Raw genomic sequence first — 8,028 nt, 5'->3', positions numbered from 1 at the left:
CTTTTCCTTTGCCTATGCCTAGTTGGGCAATAGGAGAGCTCTGAGTGCTGACAGTAGCTAATTCTGTTTTACCCTTTTTCTTCCTCCAGTGTCTGGTCCCTTTGCCTTTCATTTATGAGGTTGAAACCTCCCTTATCAATACCGACGACACATACTTTCCAGTCGTTGCCTAATACAGTCAAGCCCATTCATGTTATATTTCACGGTAAACGGGTTAAAGGAGGGAGGAAAAGACTGATCCTTGTCGATGTACGTTTCTTTTTCAAAATCAGCCTTGAGGTTCTCCACAAGGGGTAACATCTTAAGAATGCTTTTGTCAAAACATATCTAATATGCCGATCCAGAATCACATAAACTTGGCTCTTGCAGAGTATTATCAATTGGACATCATTATGCTTGTCGTACTATTTCTGGATGTTCTGGATGTCATTGGTCATTGACACCAGTATGATACTGCGAACCTTCCAGTTGTCCTCATACTACTTGTCAAACGTCAAACGTTCTTCGCATGTGGACACTTCCAGCAAGGCTCGGGGAAGAAACCTATCCAGAGCATAGGTCTGGTTCTCGAAATCTAGGACAATCCTATGATTTCAAAGCCAATCATTGTAGTTTGTTCCGTTAAATTTACTAGTCTCAAGAATTGCAACGAGTGGATTCTTAGACATCTACAATAAATGTAACATAAATTTAGTAGATTATTGTAATATTAAATATCAAGTTTAAGACTTGGTCTCCAGTCATTAACCCGTCCCACTATTTCTTCAAAAAAGCCAACCACTATCAAGTGGGGTTTTCGAAAAACTATTTTCTAGTGGGCTTGGAATCCACAAACACAATTCTCAATGCCCCACTTTTACGGTTCACATGGAAAAAAACTTTGTGGGAGGTAACCTATATCATTCTCATCCAATGAGATCCCCAAGTTATTTTTGCCTCTCTTCTTCACGTAATCCTGTGGACGCCAAGTGAATCACGCTACTTAGTGTTACGCCCGACCCATCAACCAAATGAATATCTCAACTACCGCCCCCACGACTCGTGAGATAGGAAAACAGGAGTATATACCATTTCGTTCGCAACAATAGTGTAGCTTTCTTCCATTCCAAAACGTGCCACGACTCGTGAGCCCGCAGTCAGTCTATGGTCAATTTAGGGTGTGGCCTAACTATTACAAAATAGTAACCCATTCTCATTCTAATGGGCTTTCCTCATTGTTCATTCTTTCATCGTGAGCTCCATCCAACGAGCCTCAACCTTCATCTCCTTGGAAGCTTATATTTATTTAAAATAAATGAAAACCTCACATTCCTAACTACATTCAACTGAAATTGGAAACCCCAGTCAAAAGTTGGAGGGAGTACAACCATTCGAAATAGCAAACGGCCGTCTACTGCCGGTCGCTTGCCCGCGCGCACAGGCATACCTATCTGCCGTGCTCACGCGCTGACCTATCGCCATGCACGCCAGCGGGCACACGCACCCTGCTAGCGCCAGCAGGGCAGCAACAGTCATACTGCTCCGATTTTCAAATTTTTTATTTGAATTTTTGCAATTAAAAACTGAAATAAAACCACGCATTTACAGAAAATCCAATTTTCAAAAAATTCATAGATATTCATAATTTAAAAGCAAAAATAATACATGTTTTTTAAATACATAACCATGTTTCAAAGCAATTAAACATGCTTTCTAAAAGCAAATTAAACATGTTATTCATGCTCAATACATAATAACATTTTAATTCTAAAACCACAACACCCACCGGGCTCTGATACCACTAAAAGAATTGGTATGGACTGAAAACGAGGTGGAAGCGTGAAATAAAAAAAAATTATAACGGTTGAAAGGAGAGTTCCCCTAGAAATTTCCAAGCGTTTGGTGTTTGTCAAAAGCATAATAGCAAATATATAAACATGCTAGACAAGTGGCTAGAGGATGAAACATAAAGCATAGAAACAAAACATAAAACTTTACTTTTTTGTTTCTATAGATCAGCAGCAACGTGCGTTATTCCCTTTACGTTCCATTCACTTGATAATTCAAACTAGAATTTCTCTAAGTTTTCCACACCAAAAAATGGAATAGATATAGTTCTTTTGTATTGCTAGATAGAACAAAGAACAAAAAGGAAAACAACTCCGAACAAACAGTATTGTTTAGTGCTTTTGGATTGTTTTATGTTCTAACTTGAATCAAATTAAATTTAGAAGAAAAGAAGAATATTTTGAGAGAGAAAAGGAGAAAAAAATTCATGGCTCATGTGATAGTTATTTTGGATATGTGTGTAGTTTTGTATGTTACATACAATTGAATTCAAAATTCAATAACTATCGAGTTTGCCTCTAAGACAACCTATACACACACATGCATATAACCTTCAACCATGATTAAATAGCCACTCCATAGTGTTCATCATGGTGAAGAGTTTCAACTCCTTCTTAACTTGCTCCAACCAGCCTCAAATGGGCTTGGACTTCAAGTATGCACCAAGTTCGATATAATCAAATTAAATCAAGCCTAACCAAAGTCCACTGTACAATAATTAATTAAATTAATATTAGCCCAACTATGTTCGAAAATTCATTTAATCCAATTAAATAAATCTAAGCTCAAATACTGATTCATCGATTCAATCAATTAATTAAGTTAAATCTAATAAATTAATTCAATTAATTTCAGGTGTTAAGCTCAAAATATTAATTAATCCAATTGATTAATTCTCGGGCTATCCATCAAATAGATTATTAAATAAATGATCCAATCATTTATATATTCTCCTTGAATTAATTTAATCCAATTAAATTAATTTATTTCTTCTGGAATTAATTCAAAATTAATTCCATCAATTCCATAGTGATTTGTATGTGACTCTTTAGTTTCACCCTCAGCTAGACTTCGGCATTGTGTCCAACATAAATAATTAATTAAATTAAATTTAATTAATTATTTCTAATTGATCATTAATCGAAAACACCCATCACCATAGGTAGCCGTCTAACAACGGTCCATGATACTAGAGACTAGGTGAATGTTGGCGTGAACATTTAGGCTCTTGAATTCCATACATTTACGGTCCTTTCTTCGACCATCTTTCGGCCTTAGTCTAGGACATGGAATTGTCTGAACCAAACAATTATGCTGAATTTTTAGATGCATTTACTCAATTGATCGACAAAGATAAATATTTCCTATTCAACCAATCGCTATAGCCATAGACTTAGAGAGTTTAAACCATTTCAGAGCGTTTACGAGATGTATCCATCATATACTATTAGGGAACGAATTCTATCTTTAAGTCCACCATCCTCACTACATGCTCTGAGTACACTGGACAAGACTTATAATAACCACTTCAATGACCATTTTCATCCCACAACTTTCTGTTCTGACGGATTTAGTCCTCCACAATCAAAACTTAATGGCAAATTGGACATGTGTTGTGCATTGTCCCTTTAATGGCAATGAAGCCTCAATTTGCAAACAATTTTGCAATTCTCAGGATTTTTAATACGTCTATTACTGATAGAAATTATTACATATATTAACATATAACTAATTTTTGGGATCTGCACGATGCAGGTTGCTAAAGATGGTCGGGTCGTGACTTGGGTAATTCTTAGGTAGGGTCGCAACTTTTCTTAACTCCTTGTAAGTGCATCCTGAGAATAGAAAACACGTTAAGCTTGTTGGGATGCCCCCAACTAAGCCTTCCGATGTTTAAGTTAGAAAATAGGGTCGAATTCAATCAGGAGGGTGTTATATGATCGAAAATAGCATTAATTGCACGTACCATAAATGCTTATGATCGGCGATATTTATAGTTTTTTATACCGTATGGAATGGCTCCACGTGGCAGTATCTGAAGGCATGATTGTCAAGTGATCCAACGGCCCATAAGTCGGGTCTCTTTTCTGGGTTAGATCGAGTGGGTCGACCCGATCGGTGGATTCACACGCGGATTTTGTGCTCTTTTGCAATTTCTCAGGGATTCAAGGGTATTTTGATCTTTCTGCTCACTGGGGCTAGTACCCCTATCACTACACTCGCATTTGTCAAATATATAAAGTTTTTGAGAATGGGCAAGTAGTTAATTTTGTAAGGTTGTGTTCGAATTATTTATGTAAGAACAATTTATTTTATAAACTTGTTAATTTCTCACACTTGACTCTCATGCCATTGATTTTCGTGATTATTTTAATTGGTTTTTGAAATTAATTATTTATGTGATAACCCTTTTAGTAGTAGCTAACCTTTAATTATTCAAAGATGAGCAACAAAACAATGATTTTAGTTGAGATACAAAAGTCTAGAGTCAATAACTTCAATAATTCCAACTTTAGAGAAATAACGTGATACTGACAATGAGGCACATATAAGCAACGTTGAGGCTTAAACACAATAAGATCTTGAGCGACAATTAGACAATTGTTAGTTTATTGTAGACTTTTACTACTTGTTAAATGTGAATTGTCAATATATACATATATTAATTTATTGATGATTAATTAATTAATTGGCATATATAACATATTAATTTAACGCATCATTTATTCAAACAAACAGTACAGTATTAAACTTCAAAAAAAAATTAAAGTTGAAAATTGGAAAAAAGAAATTAATAATTAAAAGAGTTCAAAGAATTAATATTTGGGAAAAAATAATATATACATCAATTAATGAGTAATTTATAATTTTGCACAAATTCCTTAATATTTATATATGACATTTTTATACTTATTTTTTATCAAATAACTTGACAATAAAATTGATTGATTCAAATACATTCACTTGTTCATATGTCAGATGAATTTTCTGGAAACCTATGCTTTGTTTGGTTTTGTGTTTTCACAATTCCCAAAACAAGATAAAACACATCTAATGTTTGCTTTTGTGTTTTTACACTTTATCTATGTGTTTTTTTATTTTTCAACATTCTACATATAATATAGGGAAAATTGCAATTTTCGTCCAGTTTCTTAGGGACGGTGGCGTTTCCAGTCCAGGTCATTTCCAAAATAGTATAGTAGAATAGTAATTAAAAAAATTTGGTAATTTTAGGATAAATTATCCTAAATCAGTCGGAACTGTGCACGTTTGGGGCACGTGAGCGTCTGAAAATTGGGGGAAGCATACGTGTCCGATGATAGCGCTTACATGTAAAAAAAAGGGGGGGGCAACATGACGTGGCAAAGCTGACGTGGAAAAAAAGGCCACGTCAGCTTGCCTATTAAAATCGCTCTTTTTGTTCTGCAAAACGTATTCACAGCTTACCCCTAATCTTTGCAAGAACCCTAGTTCGCTTACCCCCAATCTTTGCCACGCAAGAAAAAATTCGCTCCCAAGGCACGATTTAAGGAGAAATTGAGCAAGGAATTGAAATGAGCAATGTTTCATCTCTTGTCGATTGCTATTGTGGAAAGAGGGCAGTGCTTCGGACCTCATGGACTGAGATCAATCCTGGAAGGAGATTCCATTCATGTAAAAACTACAATGTAAGTTTGTTTTTCTTTTTTGTTCATCTCCACTTTGCTGAATTTTCTCCTCATTATATTTTTCTTATTTTCTTAACTGATTGTAGATGGGTAGGTGTGGTTTTTTTTATTTGGAGGACCCTCCAATGTGTAGAAGGGCGCGTACAATTATTCCAGGTTTATTGCGCAAGAAGAATGAAATAGAAGCTGAAATTTTGAAACTAAATTTCAGGCATGAAAGACTTTGGAGACTGACAGTTGTTTTGTTGGTTGTTTGCATAATGTGCATTTGGGTGAGTGTTGGATTGTGTTCGAAGAAGCAACAAGAAAAATATAGGGTGTAGAAAATGAAGAAGATGGTTAGGCTTAGTAGGGTGTAAAAGATGAAGATGGTTAGGCTTTGAATGTATTGTATTTGATATTTTTGAAGTACTTGTATCACAAAATCCATATGTAATCATTTGGTTATGTGTAATGGAATTTTTCCCTGTTTCAATGTATTGTATTGCATTTAGTATTTAGTATTTAGTTTCATCTTTCAATTAATTGTATTACAAATTCATATGTTACCATTTGGTTGTGTAATGAAATTTCTGCACATTACTTTTCCTGTAAACCAAAACTTCAACAATGCAAACAAAAACAGAACACTTAAATACCCCTGCTTCATGGCATTTCACTTCACTTGCACTTGCACAATGCAACCAATGCAAGCAGAAAACATAACTCATAATTTCTGCAAACAGAAAAGTAATGGATAACTCATAACTCATAATTTCTGCAAAGGATAACTCATAACTCATAATTTCTGCAAACATAATTTCTGCAAACAGAAAACAGAACTCATAATTTCTGCAAATCATAATTTCTGCCAAGAATTCTTACATTGCAATGTATTTGACTTCATGATCTTTCACTACACTTGCACAACCAAAAAACACTATCCACAAAAACTCCATTCAAAAAAACTTATTCACAACACACTATCCACAAAAACTCCATTCACAAACACTATCCACAAAAACTCCATTCCTACCACCCCAACACAAAAACTAATTCACAAAAGCAAGTACACAAAAACTACTTTTGCCCGTGATCCTCAGAACTTTGGGAAGGCTAGCTAGAGATGTCAACTCACTTTCTCCCATGCTCCTTCACTATTGTCTTGGAAATAGGAGCTGCTGGCCTGCTTCAAAAAGAGGGCATGAAACTGGTACCAGTCATTGGAGGAGGTGCCCTGATGTTGAGTCTCGGTTGCAATGTCACTTGGGGTCGGAATGACATGTTTGTGTTGGCCATAAATTGTTCGTACATTGTAGGCCCTTGAACACATGGTGGAGTGGGTGTAGGGCCAGGTTCTGTCAGTATTTCTGGCTCCACATCATGTTGCATTGGCTCATGTTGTTCCACAATTGGAGGTAAAATTGATGGTTGATCATTTACTCCACTATCACTAGCAGGCATAGTCACCTAATTCAATATCATTGAACACATGGTCAACCAATTTGTACAATATGATTAAACACCCATAAAAAGGTGAGCATACTTACCCTATTCGGATCTTCATAGACATAATGTTTTCTCTTCCTTGTAGTGCTTGTGGATGATGAACCTGTCTGAAAATGAAAATTAATATACAAAAGAGTACATTAGTTTATATGTATACAACAAATTATGTATAGAAATAAAAGTGAATATTGAGGTACCTTTGAAAACAATGTATTCATTTCAATCTCATCAAGCCCAGGTTCTTGCATGTCCTTATATAAGGCACATCCCTTTGCATTATGCCCCTCTTCACCACATATCTTGCAGTGGTGTTTGATATGTTGCCTTCTGAGTTTAATCTGTTTCTTCTACTTTTTCTTTCCATCTTTTTCTTTACCTTCATCAGGCTCTCTATTTCTTGCTCCAGCAGGTCTTCCAGGACTCTGTCCAAAGTTTGGAGGCAACGGAGGAATGAAGCCTGTCTCAGCCCACAGCATTTCACCACTGATTGGTTTATAGCAGGTTCATACACTGACTTGTATGTATCCACATTGTAGTAAGGGTGAACCATCTCTTCAGGCTGCAAATTTTGATTAAAAATTGCACTGCATGCATGCTTGCAATGAATTCCTGACAACTGCCACAATCTACATGTACATGTTCTCCTCTCCAAGTCCACTGAGAACTGACTCCCATCATAACATGAAATTTGATAGTATCTATCATTGGCCTTAATAGAGATGCAGTCACCAATTTTATCAATATGTTTCTGCAGCAACTTTTTAATTTTGGGGCACAGAGTTCCTTTCCATTTCTTGGATGTTTTTTTCCTGTTTTCTTGCAATCTTCGCATTAGATATTCCCTTATCCATTCTTACATTGTAAGAATAGGCTTATCTCTTGCATCCATTATGTTTGCATTGAAGTTTTCACAACAATTATTAAGTAACATATCACATTTTGGCAATTCAGTAAAATGTGACTTACTCCACTCACTTGGGGGTTTTTCATTCAACCAATCAAAAGCTTTCTCATCTAACTTCTTTATCTCTTCCATTCTTATTTT

The sequence above is a fragment of the Sesamum indicum genome, linkage group LG4 (assembly GCF_000512975.1).
Source record: "Sesamum indicum cultivar Zhongzhi No. 13 linkage group LG4, S_indicum_v1.0, whole genome shotgun sequence".
Classification (NCBI taxonomy): Eukaryota; Viridiplantae; Streptophyta; class Magnoliopsida; order Lamiales; family Pedaliaceae; genus Sesamum; species Sesamum indicum.
The sequence above is the reverse complement of the archived record's forward strand: the minus strand, read 5'-3'. Positions refer to the sequence as shown.